The sequence below is a fragment of the Callithrix jacchus genome, chromosome 14, assembly GCF_049354715.1.
Source record: "Callithrix jacchus isolate 240 chromosome 14, calJac240_pri, whole genome shotgun sequence".
NCBI lineage: Eukaryota > Metazoa > Chordata > Mammalia > Primates > Cebidae > Callithrix > Callithrix jacchus.
Window position 1 is genome coordinate 31,636,967 of NC_133515.1, and position 17,499 is coordinate 31,654,465.

The window sequence follows — 17,499 nt, forward strand, 5'->3', positions numbered from 1 at the left end:
GCAATGGTGCAATCTTGGCTCACCACCACAACCTCCGCCTCCTGGGTTCAGGCAATTCTCCTTCCTCAGTCTCCTGAATAGCTGGGATTACAGGCATGCACCACCATGCCCAGCTAATTTGTTGCATTTTTATTAGAGATGGGGTTTCACCATGTTGAACAGGATGGTCTCAATCTCTTGACCTCGTGATCCACCTGCCTCGGCCTCCCAAAGTGCTGTGATTACAGGTGTGAGCCACCACGCCTGGCCCTATATACATTTTCTTAAGTTCTTTGGCGAAGTGTCACTTCAGAAAGAACTTCCCTGACAACATTTAATTTTTTTTTAATGTAAAAGCAGTCTCTTTCTCTGGTAATAAATTTCCCTCTGCCTTGATTTATTTTATTATATTTTTTTCATATTACCAATCTTCACCATCTGGTGCTCTACATTTTTGACTTATTTATTTTTTACCATCAGTCTCTCCAACAAGAATGTCAGCTCCAACACAGCAGAGATTTTTATCTGCTTATCACTGCTTTGTCCCAGCACCAGAATAATGCCTAACATGTGATAAGATCTCAGTAAATGACCACAGAAAGAATAAATGGGCTTGTGAGGTGACTATCCACTCATTTTTGACCTTTTTTTTTTTTATGATTAGAGTTGTCTGAACTCATTTCCTGACTTTAACTTCTGCCTCAGACTGAATAAGCTGATTTCTTTATTTCTGAGCTATTTCTTCCATTCTTCCCATCTACAAATTTGCCAAGTGTGGTAAGAGCACTTCCAATTCTTTTGTCTCCCCTGCACTTTGATAGAACTAAAAACATGAAGTACAGAATAAGGAATGAGAATATCTGGACCAAAACCAAATCATGTGCTAAAACTTGCGTTACTGAAATAAATGGAGCCGATCTTGAAGAGGGTTTAATCATGAGAGTGGTGGTATGCAATCAAGACAAAGTTACAACCAGTAAGTACAAACATGCATTATCTGTTACCAAAATACTAAGCATAAGGCCCAGAGTCTAAAGATAATTTTCTGGAAGATGTTATCGTTAAATTGAGTGATCTGTCATTTGTTCAGAAAATTTATTTATTGACTACCAACTATTTAGTAATCATTCTAATGAGGGCTGGAAATAAACTAGGAAGACCAAGATATACTATCATTGCCCTCATACAGCCTAGTGACCTATGGGACTAGTAGAGACTTGGAAAGAAAGAAGAGTGACATTTTCCACAAAAATAGCAAGAGAAATTGCATGCTGGTGATAATAAATTGCAGGTGGTCTGAATGTCAGGGTTACAGGTACATGTGGGAGAAGGGGCAGCATATGGAGAAAACCAGTGGAGGCCTTGTACTAACAACATGTCAAAGGGTTTAGAAGTTTTTTATGAAGAAAATTCAGGATGACTAAAATGATTTAGAAGAATAGCGTGATCATATATACAATTTAGAAAAAATTTTTCTGTAAAAAAATGCAGTAGATAGATGGAAAGAGAACAAGATTATAAGTATATATTCTATTAGATGGTAAGTAGGAGTCCTATTAAAATTTCTTTATAACAATCCTGGCCAGGCGTGGTGGTTCATGCCTGTAATCCAGCACTTTGGGAGGCCAAGGCGGGCAGATCATCTGAGATCAGGAGTTTGAGACCAACCAGTCAATATGGTGAAACCCCATCTCTACTAAAAATAAAAGTAAAAAATAAAAAAATTAGCTGGACGCGGTGGTGGGTGCCTGTGATCCAAACTACTCAAGAGACTGAGACAGGAGAATTGCTTGAAGATGAAAGATGGAGGTTGCAGTAATCTGAGATCTCATCATTCCACTCTATCCTGGGTGATAAGAGCAAAACTGCCTCAAAAAAAAAAAAAAGAATTTTTTATATCAATCCTAAAAAGAAATTGTACGTTTCTTTGAAGATAGGCATGGCTGTGAGTGTAGAGATAAGCTGAATGATATAGTGAAAGTTAAAGTTTCAAATCTCAAGGGAAAAGACTGGTATAGAAATAAGGTCAATCAAGATATTGGACACAGACCTTTTATTGTAAAATATCCTGATTGAGAACAGGCAGGTGGTAACCTTAATTTAATTGATATTTTCTATGTGCCCTGGTAATGATTTTCTCCCTCCTGGATCTCAAGCCATATGTTAAGTTTTAACTGCTTTTCTTTTTTCTTTTGGTGAGATCTTTTTAGATAGTGTCTGTTAATTTCACAAAGATATTTAGCTTATCATAAATTCAAATGTTTCAGCTTAAATTGAACTTAAGAAAAAAACCTGTGAAAATCATAATTTGAGACAGTGGTGATATCTTTTTTGATTTTATGTTTGGAACACAATTACTTCCAGTGATGGAGGAACTTACAAATTTCTTAAACCACTATCATGGACAATCTTTTGTTTCAATCTGTTGATCATAAAATGTTAGAACTATATCCTGACAAGTTTTCAGAAATACGAATCAGTGATAAAACACACACAATATCACACCCAATTTTAAAAGGGTCTTAAGAGAGAATGAAAAATAATCCTCATATATAATATTGAGAACTTTGGCTTAAATCCAAAACTCTGTGACATAGAGGAAGAACAGAGTAGTTGAGTAAGCTGTATAACAGTTCTGTAATTCTTGTAACATTTTTCTGAAGCTCTATAAAGAGGTTTGCCTATAAACCAGGATGTTATTCCTTGGTTCTTTTCATCTTATCCATCCATGTTTTTCTTGGTTTTAGAAGAAAACGGGGATAATAAATAAAAAAGAACATGGGGAAAATTCTACACACACATACGTGCACGCACACACACACACAAACCAAAAGGCGCTCTCTCTCTCTCTCTCTCTCTCTCTCTCTCTCTCTCTCTCTCTCTCTCTCTCTCTCTCTTTCTCTCTTTCCCCCCACACCCTCATGTGTGGAAAAGAGTGCAGTCACTTCTAAGCCTGGTACTCTCCCAGTTGGGAGAAAGCCTCAATTATATTAGATTGTACCAACCATGAGCAGCAACCAACATTCAAAGGGGGTATTTGCAAAAGCAGAACAAATATTCAGAGAAACACTAAAACCTGAAAATGGATGCTGTTAAATTCTTAATCATAAGAGCTTTGATTTAATGAGTTCTCATTTGTACTGAGCCTGAGCTAAGAACTTTACATTCATTTTTTCACTCAGTATTAACAACAGCCATATACACAGGTATGTCTGTATTTATAAACAGGAAAATGAAGCTCATACAAGCTAAGTCATATTATTCATGGAGAAGGCAGAAGAGCAAGATTTGAATTGATAGCTTTCTGACTTTTTCACTCATTTCCAACCATTGTATTATGATAACCTGGCCTAGATTTCAACCTCATAATGATTCAGGATATTTGCTCTTCTTTTGCTCACCATAAAAGACTTTGAGCTTTCCCAAGGGGATTGAGTATATCATTAAATTGTTAACATATAAGCAGTCAACCAGCTTGTTTTTCAGACTAGGATTCCAATAAGTCACAAAATTGAACACAGTTTGCCAGAGGAAGAGATGACTATGAAGGTGGTAGATATGATAAGCATTCTCACCAAAGGGTGAGAAATGTACAAAAGCAAAACAGTGCATGTTTTGAAACTCAGCCCTGCTTTGTTAGGCCATGTCTGTGGTCATTGTTTCTACCAGATTGAGGACAGGGGAGAAACAACGAGCATTACAGACAGGTACATGAATATATGCTGATCCATTTAAGGAGCAGGGTAGTAGAACTCATAGTACATATACATGGGCAGGGATCATGCCTTTTCTATGGCATGGTAGGAGAACCACTGCCAGTGAATAATTATTAAATATTCATAATCTAGAACACACTGGACCCTGACTGAAGCTGGATACCTGGAAAAAATAAAATAAAATAAAATAACAGGAAGTAAATGAGCCCATATGGTGGTGCCAAGTGTCATCTAGTCCACAGCAATAGCAAGAGATAAGCCAGTCATAAAAATACTTGAGAAGTACGACTACTAGTAGAAACAGCAAAGAATAAGGAGGAAAAATAATCAATGAACTTGATGTACCCTGGGAGTATTTTCATCTTTTAATTGAAAATAACCTGTCATCTTATGCCTTCATTAATATTGGTGACCATTCATGAAAGTGGTAACCTTTGACCACCTCTGTCCCCACATCTGGAGCAATATTATTTCTTCATTGAAATTCATACATATTGCAATCTAGATGCTAGGGTTCTTTTGTTTTCTTAGTTTCCTGCAATCTCTCACTTCATTTTTATTTCTCTATCACTAACTCCATCATCTCTATCATGACTCTATCATCTCTATCAATCCTTTCATATGATGCTTTTCTGAGTCTCACTCTTATGACATCCATCCTAAATAGCTGCTTTTTGGAGACCCAGGCCCAGTCTGATTATTGAAATATTTTCTTAGCAACTTCACTTAAACAACCTTTTCAAATTTACTCATTAGGGTAATTGTGACTGCTGAGGAAAACCACTGTGTTATCTTAAGAGGTGACTATAGCTACTGGTTGAATTGAATAATTCTAGTAAAATATATGACAAGAAGCAAAAGCTTACTAGGACAGGTTCTATTTCATTTAGGCCAGAATGAGTACTATGAGACTTCCAGAAGGAATTCTAACTGACATACACTGTAAAGGGCTGCTGAGAAGTCAGATGTTATAACAGGAGTTTTCTTTGCATGAGCATGTAACGAGTCTTTTAGAAAAACTTTTGAGGAATCATATCAGGAATGTGGAGTGAGTCTCTGGACAGTCTCTCCCAAATGAAACCTGGTACACACAACTCTTTCCAGTGTTCAGAAATTGTGCCCTTAATGTTCATCCTGATGAATAAAAGAGATGAAGGGTCTCGACACTGAACTGAGAGATGGATTGACAATAACAAGATAAAACAGTGTTCCTTTGAAACAATTTATGATATCAATTTACTGTTCTCTGCCATGTTGACATACATATTAAAAATGTAGCCAGGAAGGTAGATTTAAAAGCGAGGGACCAAGCTTAATATGCTGTTTGTAACCCTGGAGCATCCATAAGAAAAGAGAAAGAGAAGAGCTTTGTGGAATCCTAATGAAAGGACCCAAGAAAGAGAGAACACTCTTGTGCTCCTGTGAGCCATGCTGTGGTTCTGATGGAGCTGGTATTAAAATGAAAAACAATAGCAGAGGCAGAAAGAGTGATGGCAGCAAAGGTAAGCATACATATTAAAAAAGTAACCAGCAAGTTTGACTCAAAAGTGAGGGACCAAGCTTAATATATTACTTGTAACTCCAGAGCATTCATAAGAGAAAGAGAAGGGCTTTGTGGAATCCTAATGAAAGATTTCAGGAAGAACGCTCTTGCACGTCTGTAAGCCTCGCTGCAGCTCTGATGGAACTAGTATTAAAATGGACAACATCAGCAGCGGCAGGAGTGATGGCAGAAAAGGGAACCATAAAGACAAGGTGTAACTCTGGCAAGCTTTGAACCAGGAAGCAGGAATAACATTAGCGTGACTTGATAGGGAAAGATTATAAGGCACGAGCAGTGGCAACTAGTGAAACTGTGTGGTTCTGGTGGATAGCACCAGCAAGGAGGAGAGGTGAGCTCCATTACCAACAGGAGAGAGAACTGAAATGGAAGTCGTGGTTCGGCAGTGACAGCATGGAGAGCGGACAGAGAGGGAAAGAACATTCATTCTTCATAACTATTTCACCTACATTTTCTTTTTGTTCCCCTGACTGATATGGGCAAGGGAAGCAGGAGTAGACTAATAAGAGCAGCAGAAAACATAACTTCAGTATTTATCTTTGGTATTTAGTGAGGGCACCGCAGGGTGCCCCTGAAAGAGAACCAGGACAATTCTTTTCCTTTTTTTTTTTTTTTTTGCAGTTGAACTTTAGCAACAGATTTGTACAAAGTAAATTCATGGATGTTTAGTTAACTGTAGAGCACTGGGCAATAGTAATTAAACATTCTGATTATATTTTGCTAGAATTTAAAAATTAGTGATAGTCATGCATAACTTGCAGGGGCATTCTGGGGATTAGATATGTGTGATAATATTTTGCATAATATTTTATTCATCATAAATATTTTAAAAATTGTAGTTTCTCCTCTTCCTTCCCCTCCCCTACTTTAAAATAAAGGCTAGATAATGAGGTTTTGGTTAACAGTGAGTATATAATAGAAAGAATATTTGACTTGGTGATTTGGTTTCTGGAAGTGAGTCTGTTATTAAATCAAGAATAATTACAGATTATTCTTAGTCTACAATTAAATTTAGTACTGCTATATAAGAGACTATGAGTAACATAACCTCTCCAGGTTTTAGTAAGTCAACAAGATGAATTCTGAGGTCTTTGTTGGCACTAACACTGGGACTTTTTGGCACACACTAATTGTACACCAGTATTGATGTACCACCTCTGCCCATGAGGGTGGTTCAGTATGTTGTTAAGTTAGTCACGGATGAAGAGAAGATGAATTCCTTTACCACGCTAAAATTGCCACATATTTTACAGACATATTTAAAATGTATAAACACAAGTATCCTGCCAGTAGTGTTAAGTTCACCATCAGGTATTAGCAGCTTCAAGGTTCTATAGAGAAAATTGGTTGGCTGGTTGGAGTCAGTCATTGCCTTGAATAAAAATGGCACATACGTATAGTCAATAGGACAGAAACCTCTGTGCGAGAAATACCTGGCCTTATGCTTCAGAGCTGTAACAGATTGCTGGCTGGGGTGAGAAAAAATTTATTCCTTTTACATCTCACTGTGAAATTAGTCGAAAGCATTCTGGGAACTCACTCATTTCTTTACAACATCTGGAAAGGAGACTGAATATTGATCTCTTTGGACTGCTATGTTTTGTTGAGGGTGACAGTTTCTATATTCAAGGGAAAGGTTATTTGAGAATAATGAAGACATTTCACATAGCAAACCTCAATACACAACCAGATAAAAAGTTGAATTCTTGTCCTTAGGTTGTGCAATTTAATACAAAAGGTAGAAGTAAAAATGTAGAGAACACCGCTGCTCTGCTGCCAATTCATCACAGAAAATAACCCTCAAGACTGCTGGCTGGTGTCATCTGTAGCATTGTCATTTGCCTGGGGAGGGGCACAAGTTAAAGCTGACAGAAAGGTAGACTGGGCTTTCCTATGCTGTCCTTTTTATGCCATTTTAATTACATTGCCTAGAGTTGTGTCAACTTTTTTCTTTAAACTACATATTCATTTCTTACAATGCATGGTTATAACAACAGTTTATTCACAGCCTTTATGCTGCCATTTTCCCATTAATTAATTTGTTATAATTAATCATAATTAGTTATAATTAATTAATTAATTGACATTCAAGATACATACAAATGTAACTCTAGGATTGTTCCAAGCAAAAAACTGTCAGCACTCATTATTGATCTGCCGCAATTTGCGTGCAATTATGAATTGGTTAAATCTATAGCTTTACGTACTACTAAATTACTAATGAGGGCTGTGATATGGTTTGGCTCTGTGTCTCCATTGAAATCTCATCTTGAATTGTAATCCCTATGTGTCAAGGGAGGGATCTGTAATCTTAACAAGTCGAGGGAGGGAGGTGATTGGAACACGGGGGTGGTATTTCCCATACTGTCCCAGTGATAGTGACTGAGTTCTCACAAGCACTGATGGTTTTCTAAGTTTTTCAAGGTTCCTCCTTGGCTCTCCTCTCTCCTGCCACCTTGGGAAGAAAGATGCCTAACTCCCCGTTCCCCGTGACTGTAAGTTTCCTGAGGCATCTTCAGCCATGCACAACTGTGGGTCAGTTAAAACTCTTTTCTTTATAAATTACCCAGTTTTGGGAATTATCTTTATAGCAGTGTCAGAATGGACTAATACAACTTGACTACTCTGATAAAACAGGGTCTTTTCTCTCTCTGGGCCAATATGACCAAATACCTGAACATTATTTCCCTTTTGCTTTCATTTTCCTATACAAGTTATGATCACTTCAATATTGTTTTCGCTGATGATTTTCATAAAATACATTTTTACAACATTTTTCAATATCTGTCAAGACATGTAATCAAGACCTTCACTGAATGAATTTTAAGTTACTATTAGAAAGAAGATTTTTATGAATTCCAAGAATACAAACTTCTAGAGATAAAATGTCATTCATAGGAATCATTTTAGAGAACTTATTTTTGCTCCTGATTTTTATAGATGCACTACTTGAAAGCCTTAAAATAGAGATGATGGGGCAATTGCCTACCCTGTCTCATATAAGTTTGGTCTTTATCAAAATTACACAATGCACATCAAGAAAAAATAGAATTATATCATCTAATATACCACATAATATTCCATTGAACTGAGTAGCAGTGATATTTGTTTATTCATTCATTTTTTAACAAAGATGCATTTATTACCAACTATGAACATGACTCTACTTGTATCTAGTCTGTTGCTTTGTTATACTATAAAATTTCTAAAATAATAACCTGAGATATGCTTTTAGGATTTATAACTCATATTAAAGCAATGAGGGGGCACTAATTTTAAAAAGACAGTACGTGTTCCCAGAGCATTCTCTCCTTTATCATTTAACACATCTCAGTCCTTATTCAGGCCATAAATGCACCTTCTGAGCCTAAAAGACTCATTTACATTAAAATATTAAAATTGAAAGTATCACAATGTTTAGGCCTTTATGTCCTGGAAATTCCTTTTCCCTCATTTTATTTAACTCTCTTTACATGATACCTTCCCCCTACAAAGTAGTTTTGCATTCTAACAATGACCTTACAAGGCACAATGGGAGGTGATGTTTTTCAGGCTAAATAGCACCATCTGTTCACTCAAGGAAGGTGGCCACTTAGTCTGCTATTTTACAGAGCCCACTGTGGCAGGGACAGGAGTGGCCTTGGGTTACAGGTAATCTCTCTTGCTCTGTTGTGATTGTATCTGAGTGTGCAGGTACTAGGAAATCAATAAGCAAATTATGTGTGTATGTATATATGTGCTCATCATTTATTTTTACACATATGCATTTACTTTTTAATAAAAGGAGGGTTGGAGGATGAGATTATTATATAATGAATGTTGTGGAACCTGAATATTCATCAAAAACACAATAGTAAGAAGTAATTATATTACATCTGATATAACAGAATCAAAAGCCCTTTTTTTTTTATTTGTCGCTTTGTAAGGAGTTTGGCTTTTTCCATTTTGAAATGGAAATTTCATCACCTGGTTGTCAGTCATTATGCCACTAAGAAATATACAGGGAATGGGAAGAAGGAAAGAAGAAATAGAAGTTGTATCTAATTGCTTTAAAGAGAGTGTGAAAATAAAAATTCATTAACATATGCTTTGACCAAAGTGACGCAAAATAGCTGGATTTTCTGAGTCATAAATTAGAATATCAAAAATCATAGTGAGGCCAGTCTATGGGAAGTAATTAAAATGCTAGCAAATGTTTATTCTGTGTAAGGTACTCTACTAAACACTTGAAATGCATAATAGGTTTAATCCTCACAGCAATTCTGCTAAGCAAGTGTTTCCATATCTCTACTTTAGAAATAAGCAGAAGATCAGTGAAGTTAGAAATCTGCCCCAAGTCATGCAACTAGAAATGACAGAGTAAATTTAGAACGTAGTTATTTCTAATTCTAAAGCCCGGCACTTAAAACAGTACAAGATATAAAGCAAGTTCTCCATAAATATTAACATATTATCAGTATTATTTAAATACTACATGGTAATGTTTTTTGCCTGGCTCTAGCAGGCCATGTACATTGGTAGACCTGACTGCCACACAGCTGTTGTGATTTGCAGGTTCTGAAGGCTCAATTCAAATGAATAATATACTCATTCTCAGACAAATTTTATATCCTACTCCTAGCTTATATCCTTTTAACTCACTTACTTTATTTACAGAAAAGTCCAAATTATTCTGGGGAGCATAATCCATAAAAAAGTAGCTTTATTGAGACCATATTGAAATGAGGTAGAAGAGGAACAAGCATGGACATTATAACAAGGTGCAGAACTTACTTTGTAGATAAATTCAATGCTATCCCCAAACCCCACACCAACTGAGGCCCAACAGTAATGCTTTCATAGTGACTTCCCCTCTTTGAGAGACTAGGACGGGCTTCATGAACATAACAGTGTTTGGGGGACTCCCATACACTTTGTTTATTTAAAGTAAGATTGCACATGAAACACAGTTGGTAATTGACATAAAAAAGGCTAGGGAAATTAGGGACTGGGCAGTTGCTTGAATAGGAAAGGAAGTTATTTTCTTTCTCTCCAACTTGGAAGTTAGTTCTATGTTGCTAGGTAATTGTGTAGGACTAATCAAGATACAATAATAAATGAGGCTATGAATTTGATTACTCGAAGTACCTCATACAGTATTTGATTTTTTTTTGTGGCTGGCATATTTCACTTGGCATTATATCATCAGGGTTCATCCATGTTGCAGAATTTGTCACAATTTTGCTCCTTTTTAAAATTAAGTAATGTTCCTTTGGTGTTTATATCCTATTTTGTTTATCCATTCCTGTGTCAATGAACACTTGGGTTACTTCCATGTTTTGGCTATCATTCCATAATACTTTGATGAACATGGATATATGACTATCTCTTTGAGACCCAGCTTTTAATTTATTTAAAAATAAGAAAGAAATGTACCCCAATTCAGAAATGGGATTGCTGGGTCATATGCTAATTTAGTTTTCTGTTTTTTTTGAGGAACCACCATACTGTTTCTATACTAGCTGTATCTATTTTACATTTCCATCAGCAATGTACAAAGGTTCCAATTTTTCCACATCTAGGCCAACACTTGATTGGTTTTTCCTTCCTTTCTTACTTTTTTTTTTTTTTTTAATCTTCTGGTAGTAGCCATTCTAATTACTGTGAGATATTACAGTATCTCATAGTGCATAGTGGTTTTGCTTTGTAGTCCCTAACGATTAATGATATAGAGCATCTTCTTTTGTGCTTATTGGCCATTTGCATATCTCCTTTGGAGAAATGTCTACTCAATCTCATTTTTACATTGAGATTTTGTTGCTATTGTTGAGTTTTAGGAATGCTCTGTACATCCTGGATATTTATTTCTTACTAGCTATATAATTTGAAAATATTTTCTTTCATTCTGTATGCTGCTGCTTTTTTTTAAATTCCATTCATAGTGTCCTGTCATGAATATAAGTTTTTGTTTCTGAGATGGAGTCTTGCTCTGTCACCCAGGCTGGAGTGCAATGGCCCAATCTCAGCTCACTACAACCTCTGCTACCCCGGTTCAACCAATTCTGGTGTCTCAGCCTCCTGAGGAGCTGGGATTATAGGCTTGCCCCACAATGCCAGGCTAATTTTTTGTATTTTTCGTAGAGATAGGTTTCACCATGTTTGCCAGGCTGGTGGCAAACTCCGGGCCTCAAGTGATCCACCTACCTCAGCCTCTCAAAGTGCTGCTATTACAGGCATGAGCCACCAAACCTGGCTAAAAGTTTTCAATTTTTATGATGTTCAGTTTGTATATTTTTTCTTTAGTTTCTGGTACTTTTGGTATCATATACATAATCTACTTTAATCTACTTTTCAATATTAGATATAATTTCTGGTCACTACATATAGATCCATATCACTGTTTTTAATTCTATGCATATAAAATAATTTATGCATTCCTTAATTAATGAACACTTGCATTATTTCTAACAGTTTATTTTTATAAATTCTGATGTAATAAATATCACTGTCTTTTTTTATATGCATAATTACTATGTTAATAGAAAGAGTATCAATGCTTTAAAGAGAAGATATACTTTGTTATTTTGGTATATCCTACTAAATTGCCCTTAAAATTATGCTATTTATAATGTAACATTTCCCTCATCCAATTGACTTGATAATTGCTATCATTTTTTATTGAAAAGGGTCAAAAACGACATGTTATTATTGCCTTACTTTGAATGATCATTTATGTCAATGCATTGATAAAATTTTATTGCTATTACTTCAAGAAATTATTCATTTTCTTTTAGTTCATTTGTTGTTTTTATGGTTTACCTCACAGTTTTGTAGATTTGTCTATATTATATTTCTCTTATGTATTTTAAAAAATTTTCTTCACATAATGGTGCTATGGTTTAAACTTTAAATGGAAAAATATGATTATTAATTTTGTTTTTCCATAGTATTTGGTAATGCTTTTATATTTAGATAAGTTAATATTTTATTTTGTTTCATAGTATTGCTTATAATTTTTGAAAACTTTTCCTATCTCCAAAGTTATAAAAATGTTTTCTTATATTTATATTCTACCATATGCTAATGATCACATCCACCAAGCCTGGTAAAATGTGAGAAGGAATACATGAGAATGTGAATACCAGAAGGCAGAGATCACAGGGAGCCATTTGAAAGGCTGGTTACTACAGCCTATTATCAAAGTCTTGAGCCATATGATAACTTTGTTAATAATGCAGGCATTGAATGCTATATCTCAATGGATATCATTGAAAGCAATAATTATCTAGAAAACTAATTCTTCAAGCAGGCATTATCTACCAGTTTTGTAAACATATACAGATATACAAATATAAACATATATTTGATTTGATAGAAAACTATAAATTTTTTTGAACTTATGAAGCCACTGATTTTAATTATACCACTATAATAGAGAAAGGAAAATAATAAGAGAAAGAGAAAAATTAAAAACAAAAAGTTACAAATTATAATTGAAAGATACATCAAATATAAGGTCAGATGTTTAATAAACACCTTAAGCTTCATTTTGAAATGTTCACATTGAGATTTATGAAATCTCAATAGGTTGTTAAAAATAATAGGTTGTTAAAAACTAGTTTTCTCTACAGAACTTTCAATAACTCTAAGATATGGATAATTACTTAGAAGTAATTTGATTAAATTCTGCAGTGAAAAAAATAGGGTGACTGAATGGATTTTTAAAAATCCAACTAAATTCTGCCTTCAAGAAACTCATTTCCCCCTTGAGAACACATGTACACTAAAGATAAAGGGACAAAAAATGATATTCCATGTAAATAGAAGCCAAAAGAGAATAGAAGTAGCTATATTTATTGTTATAGTACATTTTGGCTGGTATAATAAAATACCGTAAGTAGGGAAGCTTGCAAGTAACAAAAGCTAATTTCTCAAAATTCTGTAGGCTGCAAAGTCCAAGGTCAAAACACCAGCAGATTTAATGTCTGATGAGGAACCATTTTCTCTTTCATGGATAATACTTTCTAGTTTTGTCCTGACAACCCAAAACCATTTTCCTCACAACAGAAAGTATTTTCTCTCCCATGAATAATACCTTCTAGTTGTGTCCTCATAAAGGGGTGTATAATAATTCTACTTGTGAGGAATTTGTTCTTATTACTTAATCACTTTCAAGTGGCCCAGCCTCCTAATACCATCATCTTGGGGGCAGAATTTCAACACAAGGATTTTGGGGGAAACAACAGCATTTAAACCATAGACTTTATATTAGATAAAACAGACTTTAAGTCACAAACTGTAAAAAGAGACAAAGAAGGTCATTATATAATAATAAAGTAGTCAACTTATAAAAAGAATATAATAATTAAAACTATAAATGCATGCAACTTTGAAGGATCTATAAATAAAAAGTAAATATTAACAGTTCTGAAGGGAGAAATATAGAATGATACAATCATAGTAAGGGACTTTTATATGCCACATTCAACAATATGTATGTTATTCAGATGTAAATCAATAAGAAAACACTGGACATGGTTTCACCTTAGACCAAAATGGACCTAACAGACAAATAAAGATAATTCCATCCAACAGTACCAGAATGCACATTCTTCTCAAGTACATATGGAACATTTGCCAGGACAGATCATGTGTTAGGCTACAAAACAAGTTTTAACAAATGTAAGAAGATTAAGAACATAGAAAGTTTCTTTTCTGCCCATAATTTTATGAAACTAAAAATAACAGAAAAAAGACTGATATATTCACAAATATGTGAAAATGTAATGCCATGCTTCTGAAAAACCACTGGGTCAGTGAAGATATCAAAAAGGAAATGGAAAAACAATTTGAAACAAAACAGGAAACATAAACTACCAATATATATGGGATGCAGAAACAGCAATTCTAAAGGGGCTGCATAGAGCAATAAATGTCTATATGAAGAAAATAAAAAGTCTCAAAAAAAACCCCTATCTTTACATGTTAAGGAACCAGAAAAATAAAATAAGCCTAAAATTAGTAGAAGGAAGAAAATAAAAATCAGAGCAGAAATCAGATTTTTTAATAAACTAAGATAAAATCAGCAAAGTCTTAGGTAAACTGTCTAAGAGAAAAGGAGAGAAAGAGGAGACATTACAATTGATACCACAAAAATACAAAGAATATGATATGGTTTGGCTCTGCCTCTCCACCCAAATCTCATCCTGTAACTCCCACAGTTCCCATGTGTTGTGGGAGGAACCTGGTGGGAGTTGACTGAATCATGGGGGTGGGTCTTTCCTGTGCTGTTCTTGTGATAGTGAGTCATTCTCTTGAGATCTAATAGTTTTAAAAACGGAAGCATCCTCACACGAACTCTCTTCTCTTGTCTGCCACCACGTGAGACGTGCCTTTCACCTTATGCCATGATTGTGAGGCCTCCCAGCCACGTGGAACTGTAAGTCCAATAAACCTCTTTCTTTTGTAAATTGCCTAGTCTCAGGTATGTCTTTATCAGCAGCACGAAAATGGACTAATACAGAATCTTAAGACACTACTACGAACAACTGTACACCAAAAATTGGATAACCTAGATGAAATGAATAACTTGCTTAAAAAACAAACCCCCATGACATGTCTTGAGCTATGTAACAGACCTTCACATGCACCCCAATACCTAAAATAAAAGTATTTTTTTTATTTTAAAAAATAAATTAGTAATCAAAAACTTCCCTCAAAGAAAAGACCAGGAACAAATGGCTTCACTGATAAATTGTGCATCCTAACATTTAAGAAAGAATAACGGCCAATATTTCTCAAATTCTTTCAAAAAATTTAAAAGGTGAAAATACTTCCAAACTCACTTTTCGGGCTAGCATTACCCAGATGCTAAAGCAATACAACATGAAAAGGAAATTATATGCCAATATAAAATGAATGTAGATGCAAAATTCTTCAACAAAATACTAGCAAACCAAATTCACCAACACATTAAAAGGATTATACACCAAGATCAAGTGGGATGTATTTCTGGAATACAGGACTGCTTCAACACATGCAAATCAACAGATATACACAGAACACCTAAAAATAACGAATAATAAAATAATACAATCATAACAATAGATGTAGAAAAAGTATTTGACAAAATTTGCTATCCCTCATGACAAAAATTGAATAAACAAGATATAGAAGGAAGGTATTTTAACACAATAAAGACCATCTATCACAAGCCCACAATTAAAATCACTCAATTATGCAAAGCTGAAAACGTTTTCTCTAAGATTAAGAACAAGATAAAGATGTCCACTCTCACCACTCTTTTTCAATGTAGTACTTGAGGTCTTAATGAAATCAATTAGTGATAGCAGCAGGAGGTAGACAAATTCTTAGGACGAATGGGTGAGTACCCTGTAAAAAGCGACCTTCCAGCCAAAGACAGCATGGAGCCTAAAATCCAGGCCACCAGTTCGAAGTAGAACCCGCAAGCCGGAGTGAGAACTTCCTGGATACCTTTCAGCCAATCAAATAACGTTTTTTCCAGGCCGGCCCGTGGACTAATCAGCATGCACTTCCTCAGTCCTGAGCCCAGGTAATCCACAGGGCAGAATTACCCACCTGCGGGTAGGGGCAAACCACTCCAGTCTCCTCTCTGCTAAGAGGCTGCTCCACTTTGCTCACCCTCCAGTTGTCTATGTAACCCTCATTCTTCCTGGATGTGACCCAAGAAGTCAGGACCTGCTGAATAGCTGGCATGAGAAGGGCTGTAACATTTCCCTGGCTTCCTCGTCCAGCTGCCGGAGGAGCCAAAGGGCCTGTAACACGTTTCTGGCCAGCTCACCGAACTGCGATAGGTGACATGCTCCTGTTCGTTGGACTGAGGCAGCGAAGAGCCGCGACCCTTCTGGAAGCCCAGACCCTAAGACTCCCTGAGTCAGAACTGTAACACTATACATCCTTTACCCTCCGTTGGTGTCCTGCAGCTGCCCCATGTAACTGGAAGTGGCGGCAGGGTTGCAGCCAGCCCAGAAGCCGAGGTCCAGAGCGAGGTGGCAAGACTGAACTAGCTGAAACGTGTAACACCCCACCGATGGTTCGCTGAGCTGTGGGCGGTAGGCATGAGAGAGCTGTAGTACATGCCCCCACCCCTTGGGGCACCCCGGTTGCTGTGTCGCCGAGTTTGGGGGGCATCACCACCTTCCCCTAGTCCAGATGCTGGCACCTGCATCAAAAGCTGCTTGTGGTATGCCTGGTCTAGCCGCAGCCTCAGACAGAGCCAGTGCCTGTGTAGTGTCTGGAGCTTCCTGCCCTGCCACAGCAGCCAGTGTGCTTGGTTGTGCACAGTGGCCTGACCCTGAGCTTACTCACTCACACAAGGCTCACCGCTCTGCACCTGGCTCGCACTTGGTGGGCATAGGATCCAGGCCAGTAACACGAGCCAAGCACAGCCTGCTAGGCCAAGTGGGCAGAACGAGCCCAGTGGGCACAGGCCAACTCAAGTAGAGGCACTGCCAGCCACAGTGGTTTCAGGCTGGGGAAGCAACACCCAGAGGATCCTGTGACATTAGGCAAGCAAAGTAAATAAAAAGCAGCTAAGTAGAAAAAGAAAAGCTAAATTGCCTCTGCAGGTGATATTATCTTTACATGAAATCTCCCAATATTCCAGCAAAAAACAAGCTGTTGAACTAGTAGTCTAATTCACTAAAGTTGCAGGATACAAAATGAACATACAAATATCAGTTATGTTTTGATGCACTAACAAGCTATCTAAAAAACTGTCCAATTTACAATAAATCAAAAAGGATAAAATACTAAAGACTAAATTTAATCAAGGAGGTGGAAGATATGCAAACTGAAAACTATAAAACATTCATGAAAGAAACTGAAGAAGATATAGAAATATATTCTGCATCACTAAATAGAAAGTATCAATAATTAAAAATGGTTATACTACACAAAGTGATCTGCAGATTTAATGCAATCCCTATCAAAATTTCAAAGATTTTCTCCTAGGAATAGAAGAAAAATCCTAAAATGTGTATGGACGCACAAAAGACCTCAAATAGCTAAAGCAATTTTGAGGAAAAAAAGATAAAAACTGGAGGCATCACACTTCTGCATTTAAAATTATATTACAAGCATAGTAATCAAAACAGTTTTGTTCTGGCATAAAAATGTACTTATAAACTAATGGAACAGAATAGAGAGCCTAGAAATATACTCATGAATGCACAGTCAACTCATCTTCAACAAAGTCACCAAGGATACACAATGAAGAAAGGA

At 36.2% G+C, this 17,499-nt stretch overlaps 1 long non-coding RNA gene across 2 annotated transcripts in view; it reads right to left on the minus strand.

Annotated features, from left to right (window-relative positions):
- LOC144579378 (uncharacterized) overlaps positions 1-16,203 on the minus strand; it is a 411,061-nt gene extending 394,858 nt beyond the window's left edge. For both annotated transcript variants that reach the window (XR_013526800.1, XR_013526801.1), the window contains exon 1: positions 15,835-16,203. This is a non-coding gene — a long non-coding RNA (uncharacterized LOC144579378). The remainder of the gene's footprint in view (positions 1-15,834) is intronic.
- Positions 16,204-17,499: the final 1,296 nt, after the last annotated feature.